Source organism: Artemia franciscana, chromosome 8 (assembly GCF_032884065.1).
Source record: "Artemia franciscana chromosome 8, ASM3288406v1, whole genome shotgun sequence".
Lineage (NCBI taxonomy): Eukaryota > Metazoa > Arthropoda > Branchiopoda > Anostraca > Artemiidae > Artemia > Artemia franciscana.
The window spans coordinates 40502849-40518782 of NC_088870.1; the positions used below are offsets into that span (position 1 = coordinate 40502849).

At 38.2% G+C, this 15934-nt stretch overlaps 2 protein-coding genes across 3 annotated transcripts in view; one reads left to right on the top strand and one right to left on the bottom strand.

Annotated features, from left to right (window-relative positions):
- LOC136030429 (peroxisomal biogenesis factor 19-like) overlaps positions 1–15043 on the bottom strand; it is a 44586-nt gene extending 29543 nt beyond the window's left edge. The window contains exon 1 of one of the 2 annotated variants that reach the window (XM_065709406.1): positions 14958–15043. The gene's annotated coding sequence lies outside the window, so the exon portion shown is untranslated. Of the gene's footprint in view, positions 1–14881 lie in introns of both variants that reach the window. The other variant, XM_065709407.1, reaches the window with a different exon arrangement.
- Positions 1–15934, top strand: part of LOC136030428 (differentially expressed in FDCP 8 homolog A-like) — a 92980-nt gene that overhangs the window by 67971 nt on the left and 9075 nt on the right. The window lies entirely within an intron of this gene.

Below are 15934 nucleotides of genomic sequence, written 5' to 3' on the forward strand. Positions count from 1 at the left end.
CTACTAAACAATCAGATTTCATAAAATGAAAATGGAAATACTGCCGACAATAGTCCCTCATCCTTCATGGTGGAAACTTACCCTGAAACCAGATTTAAGACTACAAAAACTCCTAATCAATCAGATTTCATAAAATGAAAATGGAAATACTGCAAACAACAGTCCCTCATCTTTCATGGTGGAAACTTACCCTGAAACCAGATTTGAGACTACAAAAACTCCTAAACAATCAGATTTCATAAAATGAAAATGAAAATGCTGCAGACAACAGTCCCTCATCCTTCATGGTGAAAATTTACCCTTGGATGACAGAAGGACTTCTGACAACCTCAAGCCGCAAACTCTACTTGTGGAAAAGATTCAAAAGTTCTCCTACAAAGCTTCTGGAGTGCAAAACGGACATGAGAAAAACTTGGAAAGTCATCAATTCTCTCATCGGACCATCATCTCATAGTTCTGACATTCCAACGAAGGTTGATGTTGACGGGGTACTGATCGAGGGCCCTTGTGAGATTTAGAACTCCCTTGCATCATATTTTGCTTCAGTTGGCGAAAAGACTGTCAAGGGACTTGGTGGAAGCGCGATTTCCCTCACAGAGGATCAACATCTCCAGTTCATGGGACCCCCTTGCCTTAAATCTATTGTTATAGAGCTTGTATTGGAATCAGAGGTGGCAAGACACATTCAAGGTTTAAAAGGTGCATCATCATCTGGCCCAGTGCAAACTATATTCCTTTCAATTCTGGGCCCTTTAACAAAGCTTATTAATATGTCGTTTGAAAAAGGAAAGTTTCCTAGGTCCCTAAAAACTGCGAGAGTGATAGCTCTATTTAAGCATTGGAACAGAAGTGACCCGTCAAATTACCGACCAATTTTCCTTCTTCCAGTGTTTTTAAAAATATTTGAAAAGCCAATGCAAAAAAGGCTCACAAGTTTTTTACAATCTAAGGAGTTTTTGCACAATCATCAGTTTGGATTTCGATCAAAACATACTACGGAGCAAGCGTGCACTACACTCATCAGTTTTCTTCATACTGCTTTAGATTCTGGAAAATACCAGCCGCTATTTTCCTTGATGTGCAGAAAGCTTTTGATAGTCTTACTCATAAGATCATTCTTGATAAACTGTCTCATACAGGAATACGAGGTTCAGCCCTATCATGGTTCCATTCTTATTTACCAGATAGAACGATTTCCATGGAACCTGACTCCTTGAACTCCATTGGTGTAGACTATGGAGTACCACAAGGATCGAATCTTGGTCCTACTCTGTTTTTCATATACATCAACGATTTATTTAGAGCTGTACAGAACGCGATTCCTTCTGCGTGTTGTACTCTATGTCACGAAAAGGAAAATACGATAGCATCTTCTGATATTCTGCCATCCCCTCATGAAGATTTAATTGCCTTCGCTGACGACAGCAACATCCTATGTGCTGAAGACATCGAACAAGCTTCGGAGGTTAAACTTCACATGCTTATGGAGCGGTTTTATCACTGGTTTGACACTAACCGGCTTGCTTTAAATATCGCTAAATCACACTTTCTCATATTTTCTAGAACTGGCAAGGTATGCCCGTCTTTATCAACTATATCTACCTCGAAAGGACCTTTGTCTCGACCTAACATAAGATACGTGCGTTTCCTTGGAATTTTGTTGGATGAGAATCTTTCTTTTAGAAACCACATCAAGATGGTCCAGCAAAAATATCACGTAATCTTGGGATTATTCGGAAACTTAAACACATTTTTCCTGGATCTATTCTTTGGACCCTGTATTTTTCATTCTTTCAGCCATATTTAACTTACTGCAACTCGATTTGGATTTATACTTTCCAGTCTCTGCTCCGTCCGATTAAAGTAATTCATCAAAAGGCTCGCCAGTTAGTTAACGAATTTAATAAAGGACATCAAAAAGTGCTTTTGAATACTCATGCACTCTATGTCGTCTCCTGCTCTTCAATGATTTTCAAGTATCTTCATGGTGAACTGCCTTGCTGTTTCAATTCTTTCTTTCCCGATTTAGTTAATTCAAGGAGCTTTCATAATCTACGCAATAAAGACCACCTACTATTACCTCAAACTAAGACTGTCAGATCAGATTTTAGTCCCCGAATAGCATGTAATAAAGTATGGAACAGTCTCTCCGATAATGTCCGTAGCATTCTTTCGTTTGATGCCTTTAATACCCAACTAAAAATACTTTTGGTTAATAAATATAATGGGGAATAAATTTGAGAAAAAATTTATTTTTGAATTGGTTTGAATTAATATTGTTATATGTTTAATAATATGATGAATAAGGATGGTAGGGCGACATCCCTAGATGCTAGGCTTGAGCACGTTTATTTATTTAATTTTAATTTTTGTGATTTTGTGATGGTGGGAGATGGTGTGGAATTGGATTTGAATTTCGAGGACGAAGTGGTGAGTAAAATTAACACAAAATTATTTAATTGGATTTCTTGTTTTATTTTAAGAAGGGACTCTTTATTTGGTATTTATCTTTGTTTTAACCCCTATCTAACAGGCCATGGAGCCTTGTAAGGGTAGAAAGTTATTGTTGTCCATTTATTTTGATGTTAATAAACTGAACTGAACTGAAACCAGATTTGAGACTAAAAAACTCCTAAACAATCAGATTTCATGAAATGAAAATGGAAATGCTGCAGACAACAGTCCCTCATCCTACATGGTGAAAACTAACCCTGAAACCAGATTTGAGACTACAAAAACTCCTAAACAATCAGATTTCATATAATGAAAATGGAAATGCTGCAGACAACAGTCCCTCATCCTGCATGGTGAAAACTAACCCTGAAACCAGATTTGAGACTACAAAAACTCCTAAACAATCAGATTTCATAAAATGAAAATGGAAATATTGCAGACAACAGTCCCTCATTTTGCATGGTGAAAACTAACCCTGAAACCAGATTTGACCAGATTTTCAACCTATTCGTAAGATAAAAATACCCCAGTTTTCACGTTTTCCAAGAATTCCGGTTTCCCCTCCAGCTCCCCCAAATGTCACAGGATCTGCTCAGAATTTAAAATTAGAGCTTTAAAGCACAAGATCCTTCTAAATAGCAAATTTCATTAAGATCTGATCACCCGTTCGTAAGTTACTAATACATCATTTTTCCGAATTACCCCCCCCCCAACTCCACCAAAAAGAGCGGATCCGGTCCGGTTACGTCAGTCATGTATCTTAGACTTGTTTTTATTCTTCCCATCCAGTTTCATCCTGATATCTCTTCTTTAAGTATTTTATAAGACTTCTGGTCCCCCCCCCCAACTGCCCCCCCCCAATGACGCTGGATCCGGTTGAGATTTAAAATAAGAGATCTGAGTAACGAGGTCCTTCTAAATATGAAGTTTAATGAAGATCCGATCACTCTTTCGTAAGTTAAAAACACGTCATTTTTTCTAATTTTTCAGAATTAACACCCCCCCCCCCCAATTCCCCCAAATAGAGCAGATCCGTTCCAATTATGCCAATCATGTATCTAAGACTTTTGCTTGTTTTTCCCAACAAGTTTCATCCCAATCCCTCCACTCTAAGTGTTTTCCATGATTTTAGGTCCCCCCCCCCCAATGTCACCAGATCCGGTCGGGATTTTTTCTAATTTTTCAGAATTAGCCCTCCCCCAACTACCCCAAAGAGAGCGGATCGGTTCCGGTTATGTCAATCATGTATCTAGGACTTGTGCTTATTTTTCTCACCAAGTTTCATCCCAATCCCTCCACTCTAAGTGTTTTCCAATATTTTAGGTTTCCCCCTCCCAACTCCCCCACCCCAATGTCACCAGATCCAGTTGGGATTTAAAATAAGATCTCTGAGAAACTATATCCTTCCAAACATCAAATTTCATTAAGATCTGATTAACCATTTGTAAGTTAAAAATACTTCATTTTTTCTATTTTTTCTGAATTAACCGGCCTCCCACTCCCCCCAGATAGTCAAATCGGGGAAACGACTATTTCTAATTTAATCTGGTCCGGTCCCTGATACGCCTGCCAAATTTCGTCGTCCTAGCTTACCTGGAAGTGCCTAAAGTAGCAAAACCAGGACTGACAGACCAACAGACAGACAGACAGACTGGCAGAATTTGCAATTGCTATATGTCACTTCGTTAATACCAAATGCCATAAAAAAAATTAACATTAACAAGGGAAATACAAGATGTTTAGATAAAATAAAAACTGGAATGACCAAGATAAAGGAAACAGAAATAGTATATAATCTGTAACAGTGTTCATTCTCTAAAAGCTTTAAAAATGCCAAAAAAATGTATATTTTCATGGTTTTTAGTCTCTATCTTTTTTCTACTTTTTTGTCTACAGTTTTGAGTTCTTTTTTCCCTTTCTTTTGCTGCCACCAAGGCAGACATTGAGCATTTGTCCAAAATCTCTCATTTTATTTTGCTATTAGTAGCCTTATCTTATTATTATTTATTTTTTTTGAATTTTTCTTATTGGCCAAATTAGCCTTAAAAAATTTCTTAATCACACACTAAAGAACATAGAATATTCTTCAACAGAATTTTGCTAAAGTAAGTAATGGATCCATAGTATTTACTCTCTTTTTATTAGTTTATTTACTGGCTGTCCCAAAGATAAGTACAACAATATTGCTTGCAGCTAGAAGCCTGTGGGGAATTCTAGCTAATGAGCAGCTTTAGAGGGCTTTGGTTCCTATTCCATTTTTACATGCCCCCCCCCCCCAATAATAGACTTTAATGTTAAGCCAAATATCCAAAATCTCATAATATTTAGGTGATGTCCCACTGAAATCTTTCTAGACATAGAGTTAACTATAGAAATAGACAAGACTTTTAGCCAAAGGGTCATCAATGATTGGAACTGTTTAAGTGAGGAGGCAGTGTGTTCAACATTGGCTAACGTTTTTAAAAGGAGACTCAACAAAGAATGGCAAGCCAAGCCTTCAAGATACAAGCAGAGCTGCCCATCATCTAAATAGCGATTAATATGTATGCGTATATTAAAGAGTTGGGCTAGGATGCTGATGCTGTTTGAAGTACCAAACCAGGTCACATACTCTATCAATAATTGATGTTGTGCAATGATGTCTACTCTAAACTACAGAAGAATGGTCCAATTGATCATACCTATCTGTGGTCATTGTTACCAAGTGGGCTTACATTGCATCTATCCTAGCCCTGTATCCTATCTCATACCCATCCTATCCTAGCATATATTCTATCCTAGATCCTGACACAAACAGTATTTTTTTATTTAATTTTATAGCTTCTGAAGTTGAACTGAAAAATAAAACTTAATACCATTCCTAAAAGATTCTATCTATGTCCTTTGACAACCTGGATACATTTACACTCTTTTGATTTATTTAAATTGTAAGAACAGACGTAGTAATAGTAGTATCCCAAAAGTTTCAACTCCTAGCCATTCTTGATAATATTGCTGAGGTGTCTTATTGACAAAATTTAACAAAATACCCTTTGATTTATTTTTAAAGCAAAATTTTGTTTTAAAGCATAATGAGCCAATTGCATGATTGTGGGGGATTGACATGCCTAATATCTCTAAAGACATAGTTGCTGGACCATTCTACTATACTGAACAAAATGGCTATCTCAAAATTTTGACTGGATGCAATTGGAAAATGAATGGGCTTGAGAGAAGGGCTGCTTGCCCTTCAATCTCTTGTTACTCTTAAAAAGGGTACCAGACACTCACTCTGTAACTGGAGTGCAAGGATGAGGACTCCCCCCTTCATACATATGACATACCCACCCTTTGATCATTTTGAATCTTAAAAAGAGCACTAGAACTTTTCATTACTAATCTAATGAGCTTCCTCTGAAGTTTATATGATTAACCTTTCTATATAAAAATTAAATAAATAAATACTATATTGTGCCCAAATTGCTCTTTACTTAGGCAGTGCTATTACACTGTCTATGATGCCTTATGTACCCCCAGGGCAAAACTTACAACCATTGCCCTGAGAGCTCTGGGGAGTTTTAATCTTCAAAGACACAATTGGCCATCTCAAAATTCATTGAATGTGTTTGGGGAAAAGGTGGGCATGGGAGGGGGGTTAGTTGCCTCCAAAGCTTTTGAATATTAAAAAGGGCACTAGCTCTTTGAATTTCCAATCAATTTCGCCCTTTTTGAAGTTTCTACAACAAAACCTTTGTTATGAAGTGCCATGGTCTAAACAAAAAAAAATAAATACTATATTGTGCCCACATTGCTATTTACTTAGGCAGCACTATTGTGCTGCCTTATGATTTTTGCTGGATCAGGCAAGTTTTGATTACAATGGAAGCTGTGCTACATCACCACCATTAAGAAAAAAGGCCCAAATGATGGCTTTGAGGGTGCATATCCAAATATTACCATATCTATTTAAAAAAAAATATCATTCTCAACTTATTGAAGCACCCATAATTCAGAGCCATACTTAACCACTGTCATTATTTTAGCTTCCAAAATCCTACAGATATTATTAAATTTAATAGTTATGATCCTATTCTTCCAAGCTTTTTTCAGCTACAGAAAAACACTGCACACCAGACAGTTCTACTTACACAACTTGGCAATTTTGTTTTTATGCTTTTATTGAATCTATCCCCCCATCCCTTAACGTTCAGATATATAGGGGTAAGTGGTATATGTAGGGACGGGGTATAAGGTGGAACATGGTACTTATCTGCCATCTAGTGTTCTATTAAAAAAATCAAATAAAGCCACCTAGTATAGTACATTCAATGGCGGACATGACAGTTCTATCATTTTGGCAATTTGCTATTTTTGTTTTTGAGAAAATCAACTTGAAAGTTTTGGCTATACCCCCCAAAAAAATATTTGGGCAATAGTCTTTTATGCTTTATTTTGCAATGGTTTGCAGAAATTGTGTGTGTAAGATAGCAAATGAAAGCTAAAACATGAGGCCATGTTGTGTGGCCATCTGGTGGAAAAATATGCAAAAGTAAAAGAAATTGGGCATAACTTGCAAGTAGAGGTTGCATGGTATATACTGGGACAAGAACAAGTGGTATGTAGTGGGATAGACATTTGTGTGTATTTTCCCTTCAATTGCCAATACAAAAAGGCTATGGACAACTGGATGCTGTACAATCCACAAAACACCCTGACAATATACAAGATTGTATCTCATGTTGGCAAAAGCCTCCCAATATCTTTCACACCAAACAACATAATGAAGGGCTTTGAAAAGACAGGAATACAGCCTTACAAGCCAGATATATTTACCTAAAAGGATTTTCTAACCTCTGCTGCAACTAAAAGACCTGTACCTGATGCTATAGATCCAGTTGAACCTGGAAACAACCTGGCCAAAAGCCCAAGTACAAGTGGGCCTGAACAATCCTCTATTCCCATTTCAGTGAATCCAGAACAAGTTTGACCATACCCTAAAGCCAAGCCACGTGTACTGAGTGGCAGAGGCAGGAAAAAAGGCTATACAAAAATTCTTACTGACACTCCTGTGAAAAGACAGATTGAAGAACAAGAAGCCAAAAGAAAAACTAAGAAAACATGGGGTGGCAGGGCTAGGGGAAGAGTTTGGGCTGTTGGAAGAGCTGGAAAAGCAAAAAAAGACTACACAACAAAAAAGCTATTAGTGAATTCAGAAGGAAGTATGATGGAAAAATGATTCTTGATGATGATAGTGATAACTTGATGAAACTAGGTGAATTGGAAGATGAAAGTGAGAGAGAGGAAGAGATTTTTGACAGTGTCTCTACAGGAGATTTTGTTAAAGTTGTTTATGAAGGAGAGTAATTTCATGGGTCTGTCCAAGTGAAAAACGAGAACAGTGTCATGTGTATGACAGGTCTAAGAAAGTGGAAGTGGCTAGATTAAGAAGACTCAATATTTTATCCAAGGGAAGACATTTTGAAAAAGTTGTTGCCTCCTACCCCAGCACCAGGTACAGCTTCCAGAGTAGCATCATTCTTTGTGTTTTCTGACTGGTAGTCTAGTCTTGTGCCAAGATGTTTTTTACTTCTAAAGTCAAATTTTTAATGTAGTTTTAATACAATGAATATTCAAAGTTTTCTACCAATACATGAATCTTTTTACCATGTCCCAGAGTATACCTTGTGTCCAAATCCGGAAAAATCAAAATTTACGCAGCAGTTCTAGGGCTTCCATTTAAGCCATAAACGATTTTTTACTCCAATATTAACCATGCATTTTGGAGCTTTTCCAAAATCCGTCCCTGCATTTACCACTCACCCCTACCCTGAGCTGCATAGCCTCTATATGCACTGTAAGTCACTCTTTTCTTCAAATTGACTTAACAGTCTGAAAAAATAATGGAAGGGTAAAACTTTAGTTTAGCTACTTTTTCCCATCTTGGAAAGGCGTTACGTTAGGAATATGAAACTTTCAGTAATGAATCCAGAGCCAAAAACATACCCTGGAAATACATTGCCAAGCTTCCATACTAACCCTCATCTGATTTCTAAGTCTTAGAAATTTGCCTACTTGACATGTTTTTTTTGAAATTTTTGACAAAACAACATTTTACCTTAATTTTTAGTTATGATTTTTTTTTTCTTTGGTGTAAATGTATTACCATTCTGCTACATATGGATTATTGTTAAGAGAACAATTCTTACTTCATAATATGCAAAACAATCTTGGTTTAATATTTTTCCAGCACAAGAACCTTTATCATCACCTCTTTCACTGTTGTAAATTTCTTTTTAGAAAATTTTGTAAAATAAACATAGATTTCACTGCATTTGTCCATTTTCAAATAGTCTATATATGAAAGTTAAACACCAGCACTGCCATCTACCAAAAAGATATTAGGCCTAATAGGCAAATATTGATAAATTAGGTTAAGTTAGGTTAGACTGGCTATATGGCTCTTGGGTATTTGTTTTATAAAATGATTTTATAAGTTGCCATAGCATAATGGTAATAAGACATTCCTGGAGATAATGATTTTATAAATGAGTTTATAAATTATAAATGATTTTCAGGACTTGGAGTTCCCTGTTGTAGCATCCTGCTGGGCATGCTTGCTTATTAGTTTAGTGTTGCTTTATTATGTGCTTATATTATTGTAGCATCCTGCTGAGATTGCTTGCTTATCAGCTTAGTGTCGTTTTTTTTATGTGCTTATGTTGTTATATTTACAGGTGCTTGGGTCTTAATAAAGAGCTAAATCAACTTGAGACATAGGAACTCTACATGGTGTCAGAAGTGGGATTTTGAACAGCAAAGATGGATGGAGTTGCCCCTCCAGCAATCAACTGGGAATCTGAAAATCTTGATGAAGAATGGTCAAAGTTTGAAGAACATGCAAGACTTATGTTTCTAGGCCCTCTCTCTGGTAAATTGGAGAAGATTCAGTGTGCCTATCTACTTATATGGATTGGCGAAAAAGGAAGAGACATCTTTAAAACTTTTGACATTGAAGCAGACGATTCAAATAAAATCGAGCCTTACCTTCTGAAATTTCGTGAGTATGCTGCTCCAAAGAAGAACAAAGTATTTGCCAGATATATCTTCCAGAAACGTGACCAGCGTGATGGAGAGACACTTGAGAAATACATCACAGAGCTGAAGTTGCTAGTCAAGCCATGCAAATACCATGATCCAAAAGAGATGACCAGAGACAAAATCGTCTGTGGAATCAGAAATCCAAGAATACGAGAGAAACTTCTAGCTGACGGCAACAGCCTAACACTTGAAAGAGCAGTAGAAGTTTGTAGGATCTATGAGACGACCCAAGCACAGCTGAAATCATTTGACAACAATTCCCACCATCCCCCAATCAAACAGGAAGTGGATGTAGTATACCGGAAACAACCAAAACCAGCAGACGCAAGATCAAGAACAAAAGGCACAGAGTGCTACTTCTGTGGAGGAATCTATGGCCCTGGACACAGCTGTCCTGCCAAAGGGAAAACATGCTCAAAGTGCAGAAAATTAAACCACTTTGCAAAAGTATGCTGCAGCAAAGTCGTGAATGCTATCGAAAATGACGAACAGAGCCGAATAGCAGAAACTGCTGAAGAAGATCAAATACTGCTATATGCTGTACAGCAAGAAGGGAGTAAGGATGAGGCGTTTGTTCCACTGAAGATCAACAATCAGACTACTGTAAGCTTCAAAATTGATACTGGTGCTCAGGCTGAATATAGATGCCTTAGACGACAGCAAATCAACGCCAGATTTGGAGCCACTCCTTGAACAGTACAAAGAGCTGTTCTCTGGCATTGGGAAAATACAAGGCAAGCGCGAGATTCACCTCAAGGAAGGAGCTGTGCCGACAGCATATCCTGCCAGAAAAGTGCCTATTGCAATGCGTGAGAAATTGAAACAAGAGCTGAACAGATTGGAAAGCTTGAGGATAATAGAAAAGGTGGAAGAGCCTACGGAATGGGTCAACTCGATGGTGCTAGTTGAAAAGAAGGATGGCGGTGTGAGACTTTGTATTGATCCAGTAGACCTGAACAAAGCCATCAAGCACCCTCATTACCCAATCCCGACTTTTGAAGATGCCATTTCTGATTTGAGCAGTGCAAAATATTTCTCAAAGCTTGATGCCACCTCAGGGTACTGGTCGCTTGTGCTCTCAAAATCAGCTTCAGACCTCACAACCTTTAATACAATTTATGGCAGATACCGTTGGAGGAGATATCCCTTTGGGCTGATATCTGCCCAGGATGAGTTCCAGCGGAAGATGGAAGAGATATTTCAAGGTCTTAAAATACTTGTCAATGACCTACTTATCTATGGAGCCACACGAGAAGAGCACAACAGAAGACTTGCGGAAGTGCTCGAAAGAGCAAGACAGAAGGGGGTAAAATTTAATAGATCAAAGTGCCAGATTGCAGTCCAGTCAGTCTGCTACTTCGGCCACATCATCAGCAATGCTGGCATCAAACCAGACCCCAAGAAACTCCATGCCATCAACGAGATGCCTACTCCAAAATCGAAGGAGGAACTCCAGACTCTCCTTGGAATGCTAAACTTTCTCTCAAGGTACATCCCAAACCTGGCAACACAGAACCAACCATTAAGGGATCTGATTAAAGCTAACGAGTTCGAATGGAAAGAGCTCCACACTACATGTCTCAACCAGCTCAAAGAGTCCATAGTAACTAACCTGGCTTTCTTTGACAGCTCCAGCCCAACCCTTGAGCTCGAAGTTGACGCCTCAAAACATGGACTAGGGGCACAAATATCCGCGAATGGCAAAATCTTTGCTTACGCATCAAGATCACTGAGTAAATCCGAACAGAACTACTCACAGCTAGAAAAGGAACTCTTTGCCATAGTCTATGGTTGCTGGCATTACCACCATTATCTATATGGAAGGAAAGTACAAGTCATCACGGATCATCAACCACTCGAATCTATACTAATCAAACCCCTCCATACAGCACCACCAAGGATTCAACGCCTGATGATGTACATACAGCCGTATGACTTGACTTTCAAGTACCGAGCCGGTACGGAAATCCCTGTTGCAGATGCACTCTCAAGACTACATCTTCCTGACATTGATGAAGAATTACACAAAGAGATCGAAATCTTTGTACATTTGTTTGTAAAATCCATACCCGCCACGGGCAGCAGACTGGAGGAGATCAAACAGGAGACCTTAACAGATCACGAACTCCAAGCACTGAAGAGGGTCATCTTGGAGGGATGGCCTGACAACAAGACAATGCCCAAACACCATAGTCCAATACTGGAGTATTCACCAAGATCTCTCAACGCATGATGACCTGATCTTCAAAGGTTCAAGAATTGTCATTCCTACCAGTCTACAAGACAATGTCTTAAAGGGACTACATTCCGCTCATTTGGGCACTGAAAAAACCAAGCAAAGAGCCCGAATGATCATTTACTGGCCAGGTATCAGAAAAGACATTGAATGGTTTATCCAAAGATGTGATGCCTGCACTCACACAATGTTGAACAATCAAAAAGAGCCAATGATTCCCACGCCGATCCCGTCACTACCATGGCAGCATGTGGGATGTGATTTGTTTGAATGGAATGGGAAGCAGTATGCAATAACAGTCAACTATTACAGCCGCTATTTTGAGGTGGACAACCTAACCTCCACCACCACTTCTCATGTGGTCACAAAACTCAAAGGACACTTTGCTCGCCATGGAATACCAGCAATTCTCACTTCTGATAACGGGCCACAGTTCAGTTCCAGCGAATTCAGGCTATTCACAGAAAACTGGGGCATTGAACATCAAACATCTAGCCCTTATCACCCCACAGCAAACGGGCTCGTCGAGAAATGCGTGCAAACCTGTAAGAGAATCTTGAACAAGTCCAAGATCAGTGGACAGGACCCATACATCAGTATCCTAGAATACCGGAACACTCCCGTAGACGGTATGGCAGCACCAGCCCAGCTGCTCATGAGCCAACAGCTGCAATCAGTCCTCCCTGTCATGCAGAAGCACCTAGAGAAGAACATTGTGTCCAAAGCAAGCTTTTAGAAACACAGAGAGAAATCAAGAGTGCGACAGAAAGAGTACTACAACAGGACTGCTAAATCCTTACCCAAAATTCAGGTAGGGTCAAGAGTGAGTGTCCAAATGACACCCAGCAGTCCTTGGAAGAGAGGAACCATTGTCAAAGTGTGCCCGCAGCCGCGATCCTACACAATTGCTACTGACAATGGATCAACGCTCTGACACAACAGGGTCAGACTCTCCCATAGGAATTCAGACAAAGCAATCCACTCAAAACAAGACTACCAAAATGTAGAATTTAACCAACCGTCCGAGTTGGTACCCAAAGTCAGCCCGGTTGAGCGTCCAGCCTCACCCAGCCTGGCAGCCCCCCCCCCCCCAAACACAATGGAAATATTGTCAATGTCCCTACTAGCGCTGTAACACAGCAACAAACAAAACCAGTCCCGGACAGAGGCGGAGTGACGCAAACAAGATCGGGTAGAACAATAATCAAACCCACCAGGTTAAACTTATAGAGACAATAGCACACTCAGAAGAAGGAAGATATAGCATCCTGCTGGGCATGCTTGCTTATTAGTTTAGTGTTGCTTTATTATGTGCTTATATTATTGTAGCATCCTGCTGAGATTGCTTGCTTATCAGCTTAGTGTCGTTTTTGTTATGTGCTTATGTTGTTATATTTACAGGTGCTTGGGTCTTAATAAAGAGCTAAATCAACTTGAGACATAGGAACTCTACACCTGTCAGGGAGATGTTTTTAAGTCTCTGATTGTACAATTGAAAGCATACCCACTTGTCACATGCAAGACTTGGAGAATAGACATAAATATTTAAAAATATAACTGAAAAACTGGAAATACAGTGAAAGAAGTGAAGCTAAAGGTTCTCCCACTGGAAAATGTGTTGATAAAATTATAGCAGTTCATATAATTGGCTTCCCTACCTTAAATTGAGATTTAAGCACAGTTTGAGCTCTTAAAAATGACAAATTTTCAAAAAATTATGACAGTTCATATAACTGACTTACCAAAAAAGCAAACATACCACTTGATGCCTTTTGTTATGCTCTTTACAAATATAATAATTGCTTCTACCACAAATTCAAATTTAAGCACTTTTTGAGCTCTTAAAAATTATAAATTTTAATTAAAATATGACTTATTGCTTGTTTTCCACAAAATAATACTACATTTTCTCAGGGCCATCTTTTTTGAAAAAATAATGCTACATTTTCTCAGTGCTAAAATTATTTATAATAAGGTTAGTTTAGATTAGGTTAAAAAGCGCTGAATTTAAGGTAGAAGTGATTACTATATTCATAAAGAGCATAAAAAAAGGCATCAAATGGTATTTTCACTTTATTGGTAAGCCAGTTATATGAACTGCTATAATTTTACCAATGTGTTAAATAGGATTTTATTACATATTATGAACTAGCCTAAGAAATGTTTTCTTAACATGTCTCCTTATGTAGTGGAATTATTATACATTTATACCCTGGTTTTGGCTCTGAATATGCTATTCTGTTATTTGGGACTGTTGGGACTGAGCAGAGTTGTGAAGCTGGAAATAGTTTTTTGTACTTTATTTAAGCAGAAGATTTTCAAGAAGGGAGATAAAAATAACCCTGAAAATTACTGGCCTATTAGTCTCACCTCAGTCATTTCTAACAGCTTCTCTCACATCACGCCAACAGCTTCCCTACCCTGAATGTCTGCATTGCCTGAAGATACCTTAATTGGGTTACTGGCCACACAGAGGAGATGTCATTTTTGTCAAGAAAATGCACCAAAACAACATGGCTAACTCTATTTTCACTCCCTCCCTTGCCATTATGACACAAGGCAACTCAATGAAGCTGTAGCAGGAGCACTCCAGACACAGAGAGAGGACAAAATTCTTCTCAGTATGTGCTGTCTCAACTTGGAACAGTTTTCAAGGTCAAATTTCAAAAGACCATTTAGGGAGAGAAGGAGTAGATATAGGTAATCCAAAATACCTTAGGCCTACCAGGACATTCTTTAGTCTGTGGACCCATCCCAGAAAGTTTAATTTTCCTATCCTAGGCCTAATACCTTTCCAAGAAGACAAAAATTGATAAACCAGAATTTTAGTGCTTGCACATTAGATGGAGGGAAAAAAGCTCATTTCCAACACAAATAAATGGTATATTTGAATCAAGGATGAAATCCTGATTCTAAAGATAGGCCTAAGTCTATTTTTCAGCATTCTTATTGTTTTAATAGAAAATTTATACAGGTATCTGGCATCACTTTTCAAATCCCTGAGCTATAGAGGGGTACCTCCCTCTGAATGACATCAGTATTCTAGTGTAGGTCTAGCCTATCCTATTATTTCAGGTACATCGTGGCCTGAAATTTCCATAGAACGCCAATTACAAGTAAGTTTCAGTAAAATTCTGCAATGATCCGGTTTCAATGTCAGGTGAAAAAAAAAATATTCTGAAAACCCTACACTGTAAACGTAGATTTTTAAGATATTTGGGACTTTTAAGACAGTGTTGCTATGCTATAAAAAATTAAGACGTAATTATAAAGACGTCATTCGCGAACTGGCTCGTCGAGCTGGCTTTGCTTTCCTTCTGATATTCACGACAAGCTGTCAGGCTGATCTCTATGAGAAGATAATAAATGCCAATTCTTGGAAGCCAAATCTGAGCCACTATTGGAAGCTGTTTCTAGCTAGTAGTTTTTACAGTTAAATTCAAAATATCACGCCCATGAATGAAAAAATAGCTTTAACTCTGATTGTTAGTGAATTCAATAACATCAAAAAATGAACGGTATCTTGATTATCTCGCAAATTCCATGCTGAGACCCAATTACTAATGCTATTTTATTTACAATAATAGGTTAAGACAATGGAATCATAGCCAATTTTTAAATAGTCTGCTTTATCAGTGTGGATTCATGATAGCTTTTAATAGCTATCCATTTCAGATCTCTGACTGGAATTTTTCACCACTAGCACTTAGGTCATTTCTATAATGTTTTTCATATGTGGAAGGATAATATAGGCTATATTCTCCAAAATTTCACAAATAACACAGAGTCCGCTATTTAGCAAAGAATTGTAAAATAGAAAGGAATGAATATACACTAGCTAATGAAGATCTCATCCCTTTTTGCTTCTAAGTCTGGAGCATGTAATATAAAGGTTGCCAACTAGTGGAACGGAATTGCTTCGGCTTTTTTGGCAGTCGCTAGGGAATTAGGCTTGACCGAGAAGGGTTCGTCAGGAAAAGTTCTATTTAACTGTAATGATAGTCGAAGCTTTCGTATTTCGTGACCATCATCTCTGGTGTTGCAATTTTCTCATTTTACCTCCAACCTGCTTGTGAGAATGATTAAATACAAACAGAAACTATTATAAACAAGAGAAGACCTAACGCCCGTTTAGAAAAAAATTAGGTATTTTTAACTTACAAACGG